The 22,223-nt window shown below is 42.0% G+C and overlaps 1 long non-coding RNA gene across 1 annotated transcript; it reads right to left on the bottom strand.

The window, feature by feature from the left end:
• Nucleotides 1-308: 308 nt before the first annotated feature.
• On the bottom strand, nucleotides 309-13,186 carry LOC105548997. The gene is made up of 3 exons (XR_001007490.1): nucleotides 12,676-13,186; nucleotides 6,225-7,825; nucleotides 309-1,177 (listed from the first exon to the last, which is right to left on the bottom strand). It is a non-coding gene; the product is annotated as an uncharacterized LOC105548997 (long non-coding RNA).
• Nucleotides 13,187-22,223: the final 9,037 nt, after the last annotated feature.

Below are 22,223 nucleotides of genomic sequence, written 5' to 3'. Positions count from 1 at the left end.
TTGGTGTTGTCACTGTGTAAAATCCTATTTTTCCACATATTCACAGTACCTCCAACTTGAATGTCAGTCAGGATTTCAGGGCTTTTTCATCTTTAGAAACAATACTTTTGTATATAGAAAGCATTTTATTCCTGTCACGCCCCCCAGTGAACTATTTGGAAAGGATAAATACTACTTAAGGAAAGCTGGCTTGTGATTGCCTTCTCTGAGTCTCACAGTAAAATTATTCCACGTGGTACATGGGCAAGGGAACATTTACTATATCACTGCCATTTTCAGAGAAATTAAAACAACAACAACAACAAAACTCAACCAGAATACTGTTGGTCATATTTTTGGAAATCAGGAAATTGTACAAAAACATTGCTTTAGAAAAATATGTTGTGTGGAGAATTATATCTTCCTTGTTTGACAGACAAGCTATAACAAAAAATTAACAAGCTAGCATGGGGCTGGGAGACCTCTAGAGTGGGAGATGCCTTGTGGACAGTGCTTCTATGTCTCCATTTTTTCCTATTTATTTTGTTTCATTCAGAGGCTCAAAGAGGGAATATGTAACAATGCACAAATTCAGTGGTGAGCACATTTAAAAAGATATCTGGGATCAATGCATTTTGAAATAAATATAATTGTGAATAGTGTTCTGAAACTCCCTGACAAGAATGACTTAAATTACGCAGTCAAGATCGTTAAAGCTTTTCCATGAGGGCAGGACCCCAGACTCTGCAAACTCCCTCCTGCCATAGCAAACAGTTCGAGCTGATGGTTCCCCTGACAGTCAGAGGTGGTCACTCCCTTTGCTGTACTTCCACACGTAGAAAGCGTTCCCTATTTGTCTGTGGCGAGTTCCATATGTTTCTTGTGGCATCTGCTAGCATTTCCACTTAAAATAAAAAAGATTGTTTTAATTTCCAGCCATATCTGTTCCCATTTGGGGATGTAAGCCATTTTGCAATGCTTTGTCCTTGAAGATTGTGATTTGTTTTGGTTCCCTGTGTAATATCTTGTGTTTTTCTTTAATGCCTTTTTTGAGGAAATATTTGAAAACAATCACGGGAGGAGGAGCAGCTGCAGCTCAAACACTGCGGTAGATGTTAGACAATGCAAGGCGCTTTTATTCTTCACCTTTTGCTTTCTGTCAAACTTTGAAATAAGGAAGGAAGGGCAGCTTTTGTTTCTTAGACAATCAGAAGAAAAGAAAAAATTGATTATTCCTTGCAGATTATGGGTGGTCGGCAATTATGTAGAAATAGGACAAACATTCAGACGGGCCAAACTATTCTATCAGTGCAGCTGCACAATGACAACCATGTGCTCTGGCCTGAGGGGTTAACTATTACATTGAAACTGATTCGAGTAGTTTATCTTCCTGGAAAACAACTCCATTTAGACTGATCAAGACCAGCATTAGGTGAACACCAATGGGTAAAGATTTTGCTCTACATCCCTCCAACTGCTTTTAGAACAATATCCTGGTTAAAACAATTAACGATTCAATCAGACCTAAATTCACATAGTAACCTTGTGCAAGTGTCTTAATAGCATGAGTTCTAGGTGGCTGTAAGGAATCAGAGAAAGTTACAAGGCAGGAAACTGTCCATGAAAGGTTTTCATCTCCCTGCTGCACCATGGTAGAGACACAGAGTCCTTGGTACATTAGACTAATGGTTCTCAATGGATGCAGGAGATTAACAGTTATCTAGACAGCTTTTTCAGATAACTACCAGGCCCCTGTACTTGCTGTCTTCAATGTCAATATGTCTTTTTGTATGATGAAGCTAATATGTATGTGTGTGTCCAGACCAGCTTTATTTTTTTTCTCCAGAATTACAAAATACATGGGTGGGCCCCCCAAAAAAGCAACTTCTTTTCTCACTGATTAACTGACTCATCCATTCATTCCATGATATACCTTCAGACATTGTTTTAGGTATTGGGATATAGTGGTAAGCAAGATATATAAAGGCACTAAATAAATGACACGTATGTAGGTTTATCTTGAACCTAAGCTAGGACATCAAGAAGAATGGCAACAATCTCTAAAATAATCAGTGTCATATGGAAATGGTAAAACGATGATCATGTTTATCATTAATAATAACACCTTATGCTTGGGTAGCAATTTAATGTTTATAAGATTTCAATTGTTTTCAACTATGATCATGGTGTAGACCGCCTGCCTACATTATGTGCGCGAGCATATAATGACTCACATGGCTAGTTCTTATATGTGTTTATGTGTGATATTCCTGTGGAAATTACCAATCTCATGAAGGCAGGTACCGTGCCCTTCATTTTTTCATCTCTCCTAGTGATGTTCTCAGTTCAAAGCAAGTACTAAAATACTGCCCCTGGATATTGTTTGGATATTTGTTCCCTCCAAACCGCATGTTGAAATTTGAACCCTCGTGTTGGAAGTGGGGCCTGGTGGGAGGTGTTTATGTCATGGGGGTGGGTCACTCATGAATGGCTTGTTGCCATCTCTGCTTTATGAGTTCCCATGAGAATGTTAAAAAGGGCCTGGCACCTCCGCCTTTTTCTTTTTCTCTTCTCTTGCTGTGTGACACCTGCTCCCCCTTCACCTTCCACCATGATTAGAAGATCCCTGAGGCCCTCACCAGTAGCAGATGCTGGCACCATGCTTCTTGTACAGCCCGCAGAACTGTGAGCCACACAAACCTCTTTTCTTTATAAGTTACCCAGCCTGAGATACTCTTTTATAGCAAGCTTATCTCACCCACAGCCACAGGCAGCCCAGAATGGCTTTGAATATGGCCCAACACAAATTTGTAAATTTTCTTAAAACATTATGAGTTTTTTTGTGATTTTGTTTTAAGCTCATCAGCTATCATTAATTTTAGTGTATTTTATGTATGGCCAAAGACAATTGTTCTTCCAGTGTAGCCCAGGGAAACCAAAAGATTGAACACCCCTGTTTTATACCAACACAAAACAGACTAAGACAGTCCCCATTTATATAGAACTTGATAGTTTTCAAATACTTTTTACAGACTATCTATTTTTATTTTTATATCTTGTTTGTGGATTTTTAATTTTTTTCTTCTTTTTTATTTTGGTCTTTTCACTTTTTTGTTTACGAATTTTAAAGATGAGAAATGAGAAGCCCAAAGAAGATACATTATTTATTTACTTAAGATCATATAATTAGCTAGGAACAAAGCCTTATCTCTTTTTTATTTTTATTTATTTATTTTTGGTCTAATGTTTATTTTCATTGTTGTACACGTATATCAGATTTTTCAGGCGTATGATATGTCAGATATATATAAAATATCTACTTATATACTGTGAGGAATAAACTCATTTTGGGGAATTAGGCATGAAAACAGAGAAAATGAGTTGGCTTGATGCATATATCAAGCTGCTTCTCATTGGGCAACCAAGATGGTTGACAATTACAGGAAAAGTGGCAGAGATCCGACTGCACAAGAGCTGCAAACACAATGCACTCAGGGTATCCTTAGAATAAGTCATAGGCACATGGAATTTAAATGGCGAGGAAGTTCTACCATCAAAGAATGCATTTCAGGGTGTGGCAGCAAATGGTGCTGTGGAAAATGATAACAGAGCCCAGGTGAAGAAGCTACCCCAGCCTGCAATCCAGCCATGCTCCTTATGCCTTCTCTGTCTTTTCCAAAAATGAAATGTCAATACCACTCTAGGGTTTTCCTCTTAATTCATGCTAGAAGCCCTCAAGGCTTGTCATAGAATATGTCCGTATATCTGCAGAACATGCAGTCTGGGTCTGATTATCAAGCAAGAGGTGTAAAAACAGTTTAAGCTTCTACCAACTCAAGAACTCGCGATGGAAGATAGAACACAAACTGATTATGTTTCTACCATTTCTGAACAACCCAAATTCCAACTAGACTCAGCCTTATTTGTTGGCAAATGCACACATAGAAAATTACTCTGGGATTCATGTCTTGCTTTTCTACAATTTGACAGCAAGCATCAAACAGCAGCAACATCAGCCATGGGACATAACTTTTATGCCAATTTCAGCTATGCCTTTTTCTTTCTTTTGAAAGAAAAAAAGTTTTCTTTTTCTTTCAAATCCATAAGGTCACAAAGACCTTTTCAACTTCAATCGCATAGCTTAAATGTACAAATTAAAATTCCATTTCCTACATCCCTTCCATTCATAAGAAGCAATTAACGTAGAGTATCTAATATACTCTATGATACTGGCAAGGGCATTGCTCTTCATATGCCTCAATGGGCTATGCCAAAATATCTCTTTCATTTATTAAAGCTATTTGTGATTGCCACTGACTTTGAGCTGAATGGCATCCCAAGGCCAAATTTGTTTATTCATCCACTTGTTTTTAAAAATGAAAACCACTAGAGGTGCCATTGATTGATTAACCTGTAGCGATTCCTTACATGAAGCATCTTTGTCTGTGTGTTGAAATAAACTATACAGTAAGCCTCTGTAGAATACACAAAGCTGTGCCAACAGTCACAGGGACAAGATTCTATGGTTTCAGCCTTCTGTTCAGATACCCAGGGTTTGACTGCCTATGGCCATGCAGCCTCAGAAATCATTAGATACTATCAAGCTGGGCTGCCTTGGAAGGAATAGGAACCCACCTGCCCATCCTCCCTGAGCTGCTTGTCTTTGCAGGCTAGGACACAGAGGAGGCATCTATAATGAGATGGAGGCCCAGGGAAGGAGATTCATGGTTTTACTATGCTGGAGGCAAGAAAATGTATGCTGATTTTTCTATTTTGCAGGTCCTTTCTCTCTCTCTCAGTCTCTCTCTCTCACACACATACACACACACACACACACACACACACACACATATTTGGCAGGCCCTTTCATATATATATATATATATATTTTAGACAAGGTCTCTCTTCACTGCCTGGGCTGGTGTGCCATGGCACAATCTCGGCTCACTACAACCTCTGCCTCCCAAGTTCAAGCAATTTTCATGCCCCTGCCTCCAACATAGCTGGTACTACAGGAACGTGCCACTACTCACAATTAATTTTTGTATTTTTAGTAGAGACAGGGTTTCACCATGTTGGCCAGGCTGATCTCCAACTCCTGACCTCAGGTGATCCATCTGCCTCGGCCTCCCAAAGTGCTAGGATTACAGATGTGAGCCACCGTGCCTGACCCCTTTCACATATATTATCGTACTTATTTCCCATAACAACTGTGTAAAACATGTATTATTATTATTCTACTTTGCTGATGAAGAAACCAAGTCTCAGGAAGTAACTTGGCCAAAGCCATAAAGCTAGTAAGTTGCAAAGTTGAAAAGACTGAAACCCAAGTCTAGCTTACTCCGGTCTCTTTCTACTCTAACAAGTTTCATTTAAATGCAATAGAATTCCTGAGTCATAGAAAGCATTTATATACATAGTACCAGAGCAACATCACACCTCTAAGATAGCACCTGCAAGCACAATGTAAAACATCAATAAAGTGGAGACGTGTGTGGTCTTCCAATGTTGTCTTGGATAGTTAAGAGGAAAAAAAAATCATGTCATTGTATATTTCCTTAAGCTCCAAATGTCAGGAGATAATAAAAAACACTGTATTTGAGAGATGTGGTCACTCAGAGTCCTCTACTTTACAGTGAGTCCCCAAAAACTTGCCTAAAGTGAAGGCCACTTGATAACTCAAGCAGAAACTGCCCAGCTTCTGAGAATCTTCAAAATGGGTCTAATGATAACTTTTTGAAAGTATTTTTTAATCAAAAATCCTTAAAATATTATTCATATAGGTTGGGTGCATGGGCTCACAATTGTAATCCTAGCACTTTGGGAAGCCAAGGCAGAAGCATTGCTTAAGGCCAGGAGATCAAGATCTGCCTGGGCAACATGTAAGACCCTGCCTCTACAAAAAAAAAAAAAAAAAAATTGTTTAAAATTAACTGGGCATGGTGACATGTGCCTGTGGTCATAGCTACTTGGAAGGCAGGGGCAGGAGGATTGTTTGAGATCGGGAGTTGAGGTTGCAGTGAGTGAACTATGATTGTGCCACTGTATTCCAGCCTGGGTGATAGAGTGAGACCTTGTCTTTAAAAATGAAAATTAAAAAATATTCATTATATAGGAAATCTTCTAGATTTTATGTCTTAAGAAAAGTGATCACGTCTAATTTACCTTTAAATTTTCAATGTATCTCGGTGTATAGTGGGTGTTTTTTAAGTTGAGAGAAGGAATATTAGCCAAGAGAAATTTACCTTTGGAAAATTAATGTGGTATCAGCTGGCTTGACTGGTTCAGCCTCTACTGGAGGCCCACCAGCTAGGTAAATTGAGCACAAAATCACATAGCCCTACTCCACCATGGAAGAGGTTAAGATTGTATCCTGGAAAGAGACATGTTTTTTAAAATGCACACTACATACCAAATACTCAGATTTCAAAAAAGTGTAACTGAGTTCATTATACTTGAGGTATCTTCTTGGCTCACAAAGATTCCTCCTTCTCAGGGAAATGATCAGGAAATGCCGAGATCTTTTCTTTGGAGAAAGCAGGTATGTCCCTATAATACACCCTGTCCCCTTGGCTGGAAATAATTCATGTAAGATTGAGCAATTGGGCAACCAAAACTAAACTGGGTCAATCAGATTCTTCTCTGCAGGAAATCAGAATTTTCAATCAAGTTTCTCATGGGGTAGGGGCTCTTGCAGCTGAATAATATTAGTAGCTATGCTCTAGGAAGATTTATGTTGTCTTGTTGCTGAACTCACTGGAGCTGCCCTTTTTCTTCCCTCTGAAATTCTGTTTGTTCAATTCTTTTTGGATCTTATGATATATCCCACTGTCCTTCCAATAAATTCCAGTTCTTGCTTGAGTTACTCAGAGTGGGTTTCCATTACTTGCAACGAAACAAAACTTAAATGATTCAGAAGTACAGATGAATGGCTCTAGGAATTGATGTAGCGAGAACCAAGCAAGTTAAATCAAGAAAGAAGACAAATGCGCGAAGCTGAGTGCAGGAGAGAAGAAACATTTTTAAAGTACGACAAAGTAAGAAAAGCATCCCAAAGTGGAGGAGTGACCCAAGTAAAATGTAGAAAATTGGGACTCAGTGGGTCCATCAAGAATGGGGAGCAAAGCTCCCTGGCTGGAGAAACATAGGATCCATGCCAACACTCAGGAGAAGTTTCAATGATGGAGGAGGCTGGCCAGATGTTCGGGTTAAATTTAAGGGTGTCGTTTCAGAGTTTTGGGGTTTCTTTTTTGGCCTGGGGCTTTATGAAGTAACATTCCATTTCTATAGGTGGAGACCACAGTAATTTGTGCTGCAGTTTCACATCTCAGAACATGGCTGATTTTGCTATATGAAAGGGTATTTAATGTAGAAAGTCTTGAGTAGAACTTTAAGTTCAACAGACTTTTAGGGATGAGTGTTCCCGGTGGTTGTCACTGGGCACCCGAACCCCACCTGCAGCACAGTATGACCTGGTGCTCTGACAAGGTCTTCCATGACATAGCCTCGAATCTCCAGATCCTCTCTGGTGGCTGGGATGAGCTGAGGATTGGGTGGGGCTGTCATGGTCAAACTCAACACCTTCCTCAACAGGAGAAGAAGACTTAAGTCACACACAAGCAAAATTCTGAACAGTGACTCGATTTTTAGTTTTCTTCTGAAAGATTCAGACCAAGCATTTTGTTTGCCTTGGGTGACAGATGGGTCCAGCCCATCTTGGTGTGAGGATGAGGGTGTGACATCATGGTTACAGGAACCCTGACTCCCAGCTCATCAGGGATCTCATTTCTTCAGATCATCATCCATCCACTGCTGCAGCTTCTGGGTTCAGTTCTAGTGCCATCAGCTGGGGAGGCAGTAACAGGATTTTATTAATTGTACTGTTAAACTTAGTGGAAGCAAAGTTAGATATATTTCACATAAGAAAGTCTTAGTTTCAAGACCCAATTTTCCTGAACCAGGTTAGTAAATATCACAAGCCCCACAAATTAGAATCCAGCATAGTTTTTAATGCCATTTCCGATCACATCTTTTATTCCATAAAGTCTTCCAATGCATCCTTTGAACCCTCCCAGTAAACTTTCTTAAACTAAGGGGCTTGAGGTCAGAAGGTAATTTCAATTGTGGTGGCTGCATTTGGCCAGCTGGATTTTATGAAATTAAAAATTGTGATTTTATGAAATTAAAAGTTTAGACAGATATAAAATATTGCACTCCACATTGAAAGCACTTAAATAAAAGGATAATGCATATTTTTAAGGTGATAAACAACCATTTTTTCCAGTGGGTTTCTAGGAATGTAACTTTCACCAAAGACTGAAATTTTGTTTTATAAATTTAAGGGCTAAATAAAACATATACCCCAAACTCCAGTTCAGTCTCCATTCTGGCCTGAAAGGATTTAACTAACACCTTTTTAATTGCATAACTTTATATTTTTTCTTTTTGTTAGAGGCAGAAGTGGAGCACAGAAGCAGCCCCGGAAAGTCTACTCTCCTGATACTTACAAAATTTCTGACAGTCTCCCAAGAAGGCATCGGATAAGTTCTATGAAATGTCCAGTGTACTGTGGGATACTTATCCTCACCCAAAACTTACTTTTTTAAAAAGGTTTATCTATTCCTAGTATCAAGTTTTACACTGGATTTTTCCAATGACTGCAGAAATGTAGCAATAATCTTTGCCTAAACCTCTGAAGAAAATATTAAGCATCTAAAGCAGAATTATGAATAATAACAGCTCTTACACAACCAGTACATCTTAATAGAACATCTTCCTTGCCGCCGGCTTTCCAAAACCACTCGTATTTGGAGTTTGTCTTTTGATATTACTGCTTTGAGAACCAAAATTTCTCTGAGCTCCCCTTGTAAGATTAATTAAAATATACATATCATCAAAGCACAGATAAGACTAGAATTTCTTTAATATAAATGCTTGTCACGGCAACATTTTCTATAATGTAACTGTGACACCTTGCTTTATTTCTTTAAATATTAAACAAACAAATAAGGGAAGAAAGCAGACTCTTACTGAAGAAAAGAAATGGTACCAGCTCCATTTTTTATGGCTAAGATATTAAGTGACCACTCTGTGGTGATATAAAAATGGCACTAAATAGAAAAGACAATGGCCAGGCACAGTAGCTCATGCCTGTAATCCCAACACTGTGGGAGGCCAAGGTGGATGGATCGCTTGAGGCCAGGAGTTCAAGACCAGCCTGGGCAAATGGTGAAACCCTATCTCTACTAAAAATACAAAAAAATTAGCCAGGCATGGTAGTGCACACCTGTAGTTCCAGCTACTAGAGAGTTGAGGTGAGGGGATGGCTTGAGCCCAGGAGGCTGCAGTGAGCTGAGTTCGCACCACTGCACTCCAACTGGGGTGACAGAGTGAGACCCTGTCTTAAAAAAAAAAAAGACATGACAAGACTGGCATTAGTAAACCAGGTACACCAGTAATAATCAACACAGAAAGAGGTACTTTCTGAAGACCATGATTGCCAAATCATTGTGGGCAAGACAAACACTTTGAATACCTTACCTGGGGAGTAGGAACTGACATGGGCAACATTAATTATTAAATACATAATATTTCTGAAGATGAAGTTATTTCTTTAGATTAGGATAGTTGGAAAAAGCTTAGACAAGGAAAGAATGAGATATTCAAATTTAAACATTATATGAAAAGTCAAAGAGAAATAGAGAAGTCATTCAAGAAAAATGCAAGACCCATTTATCAGAGAGTGAATAAATAAACCATACAGATTCAACCATTTACTTAACGATTTTGTATATATATTTTTTTCTTTTATTTTTATAATTTTTATTTAAGACAGGTTTCACTCTGTCACCCAGGCTGGAGTGCAGTGGTGCAACCATAGTTCACTGTAGCCTTGACCTTCCAGGCTCAAGCAACTCTCCCACCACAGCCTCCTGAATAGCTGAAACTACAGGTACATGCCACCTCACCCAGCTAATTTTGAAAATTTTTTTGTAGAGACAAGGTCTCACTATGTTGCCCAAGCTGGTCTTGAATTCCTGGGCTCAAACAACCCTCCCGCCTTGGGCTCCCAAAGTGCTGGGATTACAGGCATAAGCCATCACACTTAGCCTTCAACAATTATATAAATGTCAGTTTCCTTCCACTAGTGAGCTAAGTGTGCAAAAATGAGGGCAGTCCTAGACCTCAAGTAGCTTTCAATCCAATGGTGGGAAACACGCACACACAGAAAAAAAAATACAACAGAAAACAGAGGCACAGCTAGGGCATTAGAGAAGCACAGAGGAGTAGAAGAGTAAGTAAGGTTATTTTAGGCAGAGGGGGCCACATTGAAAAGGTATAGAGGTGTTAGAGAGCATGGTCCAGTCATGAACTCAAAGTAATGCCATCTTCCTGGTGCACAGGGCAGATCGAGAGAAATGAGACAGCTCCAATCACAAAGGCCTTGTACATCATGCTCAGGATATCAGACTTCACCCAATAGGCTATGACGAAACACAAACAGATTTCGGAAAAGAAAGGGCTTGGTCATACTTCATGTTATACAGATGGCACTGGCAGCAGAATGAAGGCCTCAGGGTGGTTGCTCATTCTAAAGGTAGAGAAACTAGCTAGGAGACCTGAAGAGCAGTCAGGTCTCCACAAGGGTATTGACAGTGGGGTTGGAGAATAAAGGACAGACTCAAGAGATATTTAATTGGAATAAAAAATGGCCAGACTTTGATGACTCACCTGAGAATATCTGTTGGAGGTTAGGGAAAGGTAGCATTCTAATATGACTGCGAAGTCTGTGGCTTGCATGATATGCTAAACCAAATGTAGGAGTAAAGTATGGTGAACAACCAGTTTGAGGAGAAAAATCATGAGTTCAGGCTTGGAAACCCTGGGATGGGAGTGCCTGAGACGCCCCAATGGAGAAGTCTGGTGGAGTTGGAGCATGTAACTGGAATTCAGTGGGGCCTTCTCAGATGGAGATGCAGATTACAGAAATGGGCTCTGGGGCATTACATAGAGTTGTTATTATGATTGAGATCATCCAGGAAATTGAAAGAGAGGATTGCTGAAGGCAGGTCTTGTCAATATTAATCCTGGAACACAGGATGCATTACATGAGAAACAAACTAAAAAAGAAGCACTAGAGAAGTAGAAAGAAAACCAAGAGAGAACAATATCGTGAAATACAAGAGAAGAAAGCTTCTGAAATGACAGGATGGTCAACTGCCTAAAACCCTTTGGAGAAGCCAGCGTCTAAACGTGTGACATCTTAGAAAGCACCTGGTCTCACTCCTCCAATGCATTTATTAGGAAACGAAGACCAAGAGACGTGAAGGCGCCTGCCCACAATCACACTGTCAATCAAGAGGGAGCTGACTAGCAGGCAGATGCCCTGACGCCCTGCTGTGCAGCTTCGGCTTTATCCAGCTGCACTTTTAGTTTGATTGAACCCAGACTTCACAGAGGGAAGTAGTGGGAGATAAGCCTTAAAAAGGTAGGTTAGGGCCAGGCAGCAAAATTGCTAAACTAGGGGGCTTAAATGTTATTCTGAGGAATGGGGTACTCACTAAAGATCTTTGAGCAGGAAAGTTTTTCTAATCACAGAGATATTTGGGGAAATTTTAGGTGGGAGTTTTCAGGGGTATTGTTAATATTTTGCTAAGATAAGTCACAAATTAAGCAATTATGAGAACCCCTCCCCCCAAATAATTGTGCCTTGTAGTGAATAAAACTCCTTAATTATATTATAAATTAATAAACAATAAATAAGAAAAACACTCAATTAAAAATGAAGTCATCTATTGCTTAGGTGCATGAGACTATCTTAAAATGATCTAGAAATAAAAGGAAAAGTCCTATGAGATTTGGAACCATCCTAGGTAGCATGTCTAGCTCTGGGGAGGGGGTGGGGGTGGACCTGAGTACACTGTAGCCTCATGTTTCCATGCTTTCATAACTCTATTAGGACCAATGATTAAGGCCATATGAGGATGTATTATTTTATGTGATTTACTTCTTCTTCTTTTTCCCCTGTACACATGCATTTGTTAAAAAGGTGACTAAAAAATGATCCCTGTACCTTTGGAAGAATGCCTTGGGAGAGATGCCCAACCAGCTTTCTCTAACTGAGTTGCCAATCCTATTGCCAAAGGCCTTCGAACCAGAGTGACTCTATCTTGACCAGGGCGCTAAATGAGGCTGAGACCTATTGAGGTGCATTCCGAGGAGGTTAGGCATTCTAAGTCATGGGAAGAGACAGAAGGTCGGCACAAGATACAGGTCAAAAAGGCCTTGCTGTAAAACAGATTGGAATAAAGACATTTCGGTCAAAATCCACCAAAAGCAAGATGGTGATGAAAGTGACCTCGGGTCGTCCTCATTGCTCATTATATGCTAATTATAATATATTAGCTGCTAAAAGACACTCCCACCAGCACCATGACAGTTTACAAATGCCATAGCAACATCAAGAAGTTACCCTATACGGTCTGAAAACCGGAGGATCCCTCAGTTTCAAGGAAATCCCCACTCCTTTCTCAGAAATCTCATGAATGATCCACCCCTTGTTTAGCATATAATCAAGAAATAACCATAAAAATAGGCAACCAGTAGCCCTCAGGGCTGCTCTGTTTATGGAATAGCCATTCTTTTGTTTCTTTACTTCTCTAACAAACTTGCTTTCACTTTATTCTATAGACTCACCCCAAATTTTTCTTGCACAAGGTCCAAGAACCCTCTCTTGGGGTCTGGATCAGGATCCCTTTCTGGTAACACTATGACCTGCCTGCACACAGTCCCCCTAAAGCCACAGGTTGAGCTATGGCAGGACCCAAAGACACAGGGGCCACAGCAACTTCATCCTCTCTCTCTCCCCTCGGAGTTTCACGACTTTGAGGTTCTCAGACGCCTAGATAATGGTTTGCTTCATAGGTGGCAGTACACTGGTAGGTAGAAATTGAGCTGACCCCACTGAAACCCCAAGGTCCCATGATCCCTGAAGTCTGATTCGGTGGTTCATTGCAAAGTCTAACATCAAGCGAGGGAACACAGAAAAATGTCACAAACAGTGCTTGAAATTGATTTGAGGGTCAGAGCAACCTGAACTTCTGACCCTGACTTTTAACCTCCTCACTTCTTGCTCTCCATCTCTGCTGTTACGTTGATAGTGCACACTCTGTGCAGAAAAGACGACTCCACTTTATATGTACCTAGGCAGAATACTACAGTGGGACTGTTGCCGGGCAACCACAGCTAGAACACTTTGTTTGGGGATCATTTTGAGAATGATTACACTTGCAGGATTAGGTTGGGCTGGTTGGGGAGTTTTTTTATTATTATTATTTTTCTTTCTTTCTTTCCTGGGGTACCTATTCCTGGACGTTGTAAATATTCATCTGAGTTTTGCATAGATGAGGAGAAGACGTTATTTAAATGAGTTTGGGAGGGTAATTTGCTCGGGTGCATCACTACCCTCTTTTATGTTTTGCAGGCAGTCTGCTGCAGAAGGAGAGAAAGCACTTTTGTGACCATTATTGACTTAGATGACAATGCTATGCTCGCTTGTTTCAGTTACATAGAACAATGGGAGCAGAAAAAAGACAATTTAGCAAAGGCATTTAGCAAATTATTAGTAGATGGGGAAGATACAAAAGCCCCAGCTAAGTCATCAGGCACATTTCCTTGTAACGTGGCTGCAGTTACTCTCCTGGTCCCCTCTAAACCCCACTCAGAGAGGAATGCTTCCTCTTCCTCTTGTTAAGTGACATCAACACATTGAAATACAGCTCTTGGCTAAACTCTGGAGAGCTGACTTTGAAAGGTAATGGGAGGAAACATTTCCTTTCAAAGGGAATCTGGCAGCCATTTCAGATCAGTCTGAGTTGGACAGGAATTGCAAATACTTCAAAAATCATCGGTGTCAATATTTCCCCCACCCCTGTAATATTAATATGTACACACACCCACGCACTCCCCTGGAGATGTGTTTATTTCACAATTCACAAATGGTGATGAGACCTTTTCTGAATTTTTTTCTTAAGGACTTGGGAAGCCAGCATGAAAATTGTGATTCTTCCAAATGCTTTCCCATATGCCTTAAATGCCCCATTAAAGTTAATTTTCTCAGTCCACACGTGTTCTCTGTGTCTTGGTGACCACCTCCCTGCCTCCCATAAGAGACCCTTTTCTTGAGGGTTGCTATGTCCTGTCTTGGTTATGACTTGGTCAGGAGCCTGGGCACCATATGGCATAATTCAGGGCCCCAGCCAAACACAGCAGTTGTTTACAGAGCTCAGTCAGTGAGGGACTCGATCTCTTCACTCTCAGGGAGATGTCTATGGATAGTAAATTCGCCTCTGAGCCATGGACAGTTTGGGCCCCAAAGCTGTTGGGCTTTCAGTCCAGAGTGCATTTACGAAGCTCCCCCATCTGAAGGATCCCCATCCTGGTGATACAGAAGTTCTGGGAAGAGAAGAGCGTGGTCCCTTTAAACGATACGGAAGTGGAAAGGGAAGTGCTGGGTAGAGGAAGGCGTGGTCCCTGGTTAGGGCTTCACCCCCAGGGATCTAGACCAGGACAGGAACTCCTGTCTTCCTGCCCAAATGTTGCATTTTCCAAGACCACCCTGGCCCATCATGCTCCCATCCTGGGCCTATAAAAACCTGATACCCTAGTGAGAGGTGACAATGTGCTAGCAGCCCTCACTCTCAGCGCCTCCTCCGCCTCGGAGTCCACTCTAGCAGGCTTGAGGAGCCCTTCAGCCCACCAAGGCACCGTGGGAGCCCCTCTCTGGGCTGGCTGAGGCTAGAGCTGCCTCCCTCTGCTTTTGGGGAGGTGTGGAGGGAGAGGCACCAGCAGCAACCAGGGCGCACTCGGAGAGCCAGTGCGAGTTGCAACAGGCGCTGTGGCAGACTAGCCGGGTGCACAGATGGAACTGCCGGCAGGCGCTGCCGGCCCAGGGCAGTGAGGGGCTTAGCACCTGGGCCAGCAGCTACAGAGGTTGCGCCGGGTCCCCCAGCAGTGCCTGCCCGCCAGCACTGGTGCTGCACTCAAATTCTTGCCAGGTTTAGCTGCCTCCCCACGAGGCAGGGCTTGAAACCTACAGCCCACTATGTCTGAGCTCCCCAACTGCGGTGGACTCCGGTGCTTGACCCAAGCCTCCCCAAGGGGCACCGCCCCTGCTCCGTGGAGCCTGGTCCCATCTACTACCCAAAGGCTGAGCAGTGCAGGCACGGCTGGGGACTGGCAGGCAGCTCCGCCTGCAGTCCCGGTGCAGGATCCACTAGGCAAAGCCAGCTGGGCTCCTGAGTCGAGTGAGAACTTGCAGAACTTATATGTCTAGCTGGAGGATTGTAAAGGCACCAATCAGCACCCTGTGTCTAGCTCAAGGTTTGTAAATGCACCAATCAGTGCTCTGTGTCTAGCTAATCTAGTGGGGACTTGGAGAACTTTTGTGTCTAGCTAAAGGATTGTAAATGCAACAGTCAGCACTCTGTGTCTAGCTCAAGGTTTGCAGATGCACCAGTCAGCACACTGTGTCTAGCTCAAGGTTTGTAAATGCACCAATTAGTGCTCTGTATCTAGCTAATCTGGTGGGGACTTGGAGAACTTTTATGTTGAGCTAAAGGATTGTAGATGCACCAATCAGCACTCTGTGTCTAGCTCAAGGTTTGTAAATGCACCAATCAGCACCCTGTCAAAAAGGAACAATCAGCTCTCTGTAGAATGGACCAATCAGCTCTCTGTGAAATGGACCAATCATCAGGATGTGGGTGGGGTCAGATAAGGGAATAAAAGCAAGCTGCCCCAACCAGCAGGGGCAACCTGCTGTGGTAACCTTCCATGCTGTGGAAACTTCCTTCTTTCACTCTTTGCAATAAATCTTGTCGCTGCTCACTCTTTGGGTCCGCACCACCTTTATGAGCTGTAACACTCACCGCAAATGTCTGCAGCTTCACTCCTGAAGCCAGCGAGACTATGAACCCACCAGAAAGAAGAAACTCCATACACATCTGCACAGCTGAAGGAATAAACTCCAGACACACCATCTTTAAGAACTGTAACACTGACTGCGAGGGTCTGCGGCTTCATTCTTGAAGTCAGTGAAACCAAGAAGCCACAAATTCCAGACACACGATGCAGAGTTTGGCCTGAGTGGTTGGAGGAGAGTTACGCTGTGGAGCAGCCCAACTCCAAGGAAAAAGCCATCTGCCTGCTGGCTTTCCCATCTGCAGAGAGCCACTTCCACTCAATAAAACCTTGCACTAAATCTCCAAGCCCAGGTGTGATCTGATTCTTCTGGTATACAAAGGCAATACAGAAAGCCCTCTGTCTTTGCAACAAGGCAGAGGGTGTAATTGAGCTGGTTAACACAAGCCTATAAATGGAAAACTAAAAGTGCAAAATTAAAAGAGCACTCTGTATGTAACGCATGCCCACTGGGGCTTCAGGAGCTGTAAATATTCTCCCCAGAAGCTGTCATGGGGTCGGAGCCCCTACAACCTGCCCACCTTATATGCTCCCCTAGAGGTTTGAGCAGCTGGGCATCGAAGAAGTGAGCTACTCCCCCTGTTGCACACTCTGTGCGGGGGACAAGGGGAGTTTTCCTGCTTCATTGGTCTTTCAAGATCCCCTGGTGAATGGTATAAGGCTCTCTGGCACATGAGGCAGTGTGTGGCACAGGATTCAGTAAAACTCTTCCCGGCTCCTGGTTTTACTCAGGAACATGAGTTAGATGTGCAGTTGCATTCTGCGGGGAAGACCACTTAATAATCCAGTTGGATAATTGGAATAGACCAGTAGAGAGGAGAAGGAGCAAAGACATACTGGAGAAGGAAGTCAGAAGGGAACTTAGTATCTTTCATCTTTGGAACTGGGACAAGCAACAGTTCACTCAAAAGTTTCAGTCTGAATACACCCTTCAAGATGGAATGGAAGGCCCAAACCTTCCATATTTCCATCAAACACCCTTCTGTTTATCGAGAACCAGTTGTGTGCAAGGCACTCTTATGCTACTGGAAAGGGGTCCAGATCCAGACCCCATGAGAGGGTTCTTGGACCTCACCCAAGAAAGAATTCAAGGCAAGTCCACAGAGTGAACTGAAAGCAAGTTTATTAAGTAAATGAGTAAAGAATGTCTACTCCATAGGCAGAACAGCAGTGTGGGCTGCTCGACTAATTATACTTTCACTTATTTTTTTATTGTATGCTAAACGATTATTCGTGTATTTTCTGAGAAGTGGTGGGTAATTCCCGGAAAAGGATTCCTCCACTTTTCAAACCATATAGCGTAACTTCTTGATGTTGCCATGGCATTTGTAAACTGTCATGGTGCTGGGGGGAGTGTCTCTTAGCATGTTACTGTATTACAATCAGCGTACAATGAGCAGTGAGGATGACTAGAGATCACTTTCATGGCAATCTCAGTTTTGGTGGGTTTTGGCCAGCTTCTTTACCACAGTTGTTCTATCAGCAAGGTCTTTGTGACCTCTGCCTTGTGCCAACTTCCTATCTCATCCTGTGACTTAGAATGCCTAACCTCCTGGGACTACAGCCCAGTAGGTCTCACCCTTATTTTACCCAGCCCCTATTCAAGATGGGCTCGTTCTGGTTCAAACACCTCTGACACTAAGAGGGCCTGCATAGCCATTAAAAGGGTAAAATGGGCCAGGCGCAGTGGCTCACGCCTGTAATCCCAGCACTTTGGGAGGCCGAGGTGGGTGGATCACCTGTGGTCAGGAGTTCAAGACCAGCCTGGCCAACATGGTGAAAGCCCGTCTCTACTAAGAATATAAAAATTAGCTGGGTGCGGTGTCACATGCCTGTGATCCCAGCTACTCAGGAGGCTGAGGCAGGAGAATCGCTTGAAACTGGGAGGTGAAGGTTGCAGTGAGCCACGACTGCGCCATTGCTCTCCAACCTCTCCAACCTGGGCGACAAGAGCGAAACTCTGTCTCAAAATAAAATAAAATAAAATAAAAGGTGGGGGGCTGGTAAAATGCAGGCTCTTTCCTCAAGATTGCATTTTGCAGGGATTCTCTTGGGTTAGAGAAAGAAAGTTGGCCTCAGGTGATTGTACCTGCACTCAGTCAAATACTGCAACTGTAACACCCCAGCCTCCATGATGAGAAAAGTCACTTCAACTCAGAGATCATCTGACTTCACTGAAAATACCCAGCCTCATTGGTGTTTGCTTTTTTTTGAAAAATGCCCTATGTCTTTTGATTCAAGGTTTACATCCAGGAACAACCCCTTTCTTTTGCTATACCTCTAGGCAAGGAACATATGTCAGAAATGCCATAGCCATATTTAGACTCGGTCTGCTGTTCAGCTTCATTGAGCCCACCGCCAAGTTACCTTTTACATGGCAATTACTCATGAAATCTGAACACTCCTGCAAATTAGTGTTAGGTCGCTTTCATTTCCCAATTAACTGCCCACCTGCTATTATAAGATTCAGGTTAGTCATCATCAGCCTTTTCCCACTTCAGCCTTTAGGAAGGGGGGAAAAAAGTACCCAACTTCTTTATGCAGAGAATAATTAAGGTGTGAAATGGTCTACCAAAGGCAACAATGAAACAATGCAACTGTGAGGATATTCAAAGAGCTAGACAAGGAAGAAAAAAATTCCATGATACCAACATTAGACAGACAGGTGGATGGGTTTGGATAGACCATATGGCCCCCTTCTGTCTTGAAATGTACTGTAAGATTATATCTTGCAAAGTCCCATTAAGAACCACGTTGATTTCTAAACAGTAAATGATGGCAAAGAAAATGCTGATGATCCCTCAGCTATGTCCGTTATTCCAATGGCAAGTTTGTATTTCTGGGGAGATGTTTTCAAGACCAAACTAACACACTCATTACACAGTAAATGAGATGGCAGAGGGCAAGGTGGAAATACAGGAGAGAAAAGTTTATTCTCGTTCTCTTTTCTCAAGGGAAATAAATACGTACTTTCCAAATTCATAGCAGAGAAAAATGCTGATTCCCCTCTGCAGCCTGTGGAAACAGCCAGGAGGATGTGAATCTAATGTATTGAGCTGAACAGCAGACGTGAGGTGCACCCGATCATGAAAAACAGTCTCATTTCTGCAGAACATTAAAGAATATTTTTCTCCCCCTCAGGAAAACAGAGCATATGATTCCCATTCTCACATTGTGACAGAAACGCTGCATGCACTATATGTGGAGGATTGCCACTTGAAATTCCAAGACACAAGGCGTAGTGGGGACCTCTGAACGTGCTTCTTCAAGCCCAGTTTAATTGACACCCTGGTTGACAAGATAACGCAGTTTTGACAGCAATTCTGTACTAAAAGAGTTTCTCTCTGAATTTTCAAAGAGGAATTTTTGCTTTTAGCTTGAGAGACAAGAAATTCACAGCCTTTCGGGCCCATATATTCTGTGACACCATTCCAGCCTGGGAATAACAGTAGGCTCACTCTGCCATGACAAAATGCTATTGCTGTGTCCTGGCTCTCCTCTGACCCCCCATTACTGCAGAATGGCCAGTCCCCTCAAATTCTCGTGTTCCAGAAAGGAACATGAGAGATTATTTCTGAGGTGCTTGAGCTCTGTAAGTTACTGCGTGGTATCTGCCACTGTCTTTTTCTCTGGTTTTTGGTCAAGATGCCATCGGTGGCTGTGGACATGAAGGCTACAGTGATACCTGCCAGTGGGACTGCTCCTTCCACCAATGTCTAAAGGTGCTACTGCAACCATGATGCTTCTGAGAAGGTCTCAAAGATTGCAGTGGTCAGTGGAAATGCAGCTAAAGGAAGGCCCTCACAATGTGCTACACAGTGATGTAGCAAAGGTACCACAAGGGCACTTTTGCTGGAGCAGTTTCATATCCCAGTGATAAAGGGAGAAAGTGCCCACTGTCCACACCAGTGGCTGAGCTATCACATAGGCCATGTCCACAATTCCTGGCATGTGATATAGTGGTGTTAGGAAAACAGCTCTTTCCTTTGTCACTCAGATCTTTACTATACCTTCTTCCTTGGACTGCTGTTTGAGCCCTTGGGAACTTGGGTGAATGAAATTAGAGTGGCAGATATTATGGTGTCCTTGGAAATGTGCCCCCATGAGCTTCAAGGCATGCTTTACTGAGGCTGAGACCTAGCCTCTGCCTATCATATAAACAGACACCTACCGGGGTCACTTCAGGAACTCTTGGGATGTTGGGATGTGATCATCTCCAAGGCCAATCAAGACCTCATGTCACAGCTTTAAGAATTGAACAGAAGCCAGGTGCAGTGGCTCACACCTGCAATCCCAGCACTTTGGGAGGCCGAGGCAGGAGGATCACTCGAGCCCATGAGTTTAAGAAATTTAAAAAAAGAATAGTATTTTCATAGTCCCTTGAGTTTTAGTTTTATATAAGTCTATATTAAACATCCAATGAGAAAGTTAAGTAGGTGTTTTTAGATGATCACACCACAAGCAAAAGCAGAATTCCTGAATCTATTAAGTGGGATTATTTCACTTTTTCATCCTGTTGTGGATGAGACTATGGGAGAGAGTAGGGAGGTAACTCTTTCCTCCTGCGCTTGGGAAAATCACTTTCTCTTCATTTGAGAGAAAAGAAAGTAAAATAACACTAAAAATAGAAAAAAAACAGAAGGATAATCATATAGTTTTCTCAATCTTTTGACTACTCTGGCCCTAAAACTAATTTGGACTTTAGCTACAAGACATCATGAGAACCTGTTGACCAGCAAAATTTAGGTCATTTGACCAATCACTTTAGCTATATAAGGCCAAGCAATTGGTTTGACCCACTTTTTCCCCTATTAAAATGGCTGATTCATAGATTTGCTTGGTTGATTGGCATATAATAAACACACACTAACAGTAGACTCCAGAAGGAAGTCATCACTAGTCTCAGTTTTAAAATACCCTTTTGCTTTTTTAATGCATCAAATAACAATCAAAATAATTTTGTAGGTACTGTTATATGTGTTCTGTTTATTTAATCATACATTCCATATGGCTTAAGAAGTAGAAATGATGTTTATAACTTTCCAATGAAAATGATATTCTTCTAAGCTTATAAAATGGTAATGACTTAAAATCTGGGTGAAATACAATGCTTTTAAACTATCTTCCATTAAGAAAATGCAAACGTTAGGGACTTTGTTCTATTTTAGAGCTTAGAGTTAAACTGAAGCTACACGAGATGATTGCAATCAGTATTTGTTAGAATACCAACATAAGGAAGTTATCTTTCAGACCTAAAAACCAAAAAGAGGTGCTTTCAAAAAGACTTATCTTTCAGACCCTAAAACCCACGTTTCAAAAAACCAAAACCTAAAGTATTACACGGCAGGATACATATCAAGGCTAGAATCTGCCAATTTCAGAAGGAATAAGCACCTCTACTGAAGTATTGATAGACTCTTCAACATTTCCTTGTATCACTTTCACAACAAAAACTATCAACCAATACAACCCCAGAAAGAATATCAATGTATTGCTTTCTCAGCTTCTTGTGACTTCTAGGCCATTAAAGATATAATTAGAACATCTTCATGCAAAGAAAGCCCAAACTGATGCAGCTTCCATCCATGTGGCCTGTTACCTCGGAACCTATAATTACTCTGTTTAGCTCTGTGTATTAAATAACAATCACCTGTTATTTGGGGGTTATACTCTTTGGTGTATGTATAAAGAAGCACCTGGATTAAACAATGCCTAGTTTTACAGAGTGGCAGCTCATCCTACACTAGAAAAAGATGACAGATCAGTACATTGCCATCTTGATGTTGTCCCAGGATGGGAGAGGTCCAGTGATTATAAAAACAGAAAACTCACACATTTTTATAAACTGCCTCAAGAGATCACAATAATTTAAATTCTCTTGACATGCTAGCTCGTGGTCTAAAATATACGCTCTTAGAAAACAGGGAGAGTTGAGAATAGCACAACTCTAAAATAAGAGTATGGCAAGTCCCAAAAGATTGGGAATTTCTAGAATAAATCATTCATTAAAAAGTAATAGTTTGGCTGGGTGCAGTGGCTCACACCTGTAATCCTAGCACTTTGGGAGGCTGAGGTGGGAGGATCACCTGAAGTCAGGAGTTCGAGGTCAGCCTGACCAACATGGCAAAACCTCATCTCTACTAGAAATACAAAAATTAACCTGGCGTGGTGCCACACACCTGTGATCCCAACTACTCAAGAGGCTGAGGCAGGAGAATCACTTGAACCTGGGAGGTGGAGTTTGCCATAAGCCGAGATTGCAT

The sequence above is a fragment of the Mandrillus leucophaeus genome, unplaced genomic scaffold (assembly GCF_000951045.1).
Source record: "Mandrillus leucophaeus isolate KB7577 unplaced genomic scaffold, Mleu.le_1.0 Scaffold429, whole genome shotgun sequence".
Taxonomy (NCBI): Eukaryota; Metazoa; Chordata; class Mammalia; order Primates; family Cercopithecidae; genus Mandrillus; species Mandrillus leucophaeus.
The sequence above is the reverse complement of the archived record's forward strand: the minus strand, read 5'-3'. Positions and strand labels throughout refer to the sequence as shown.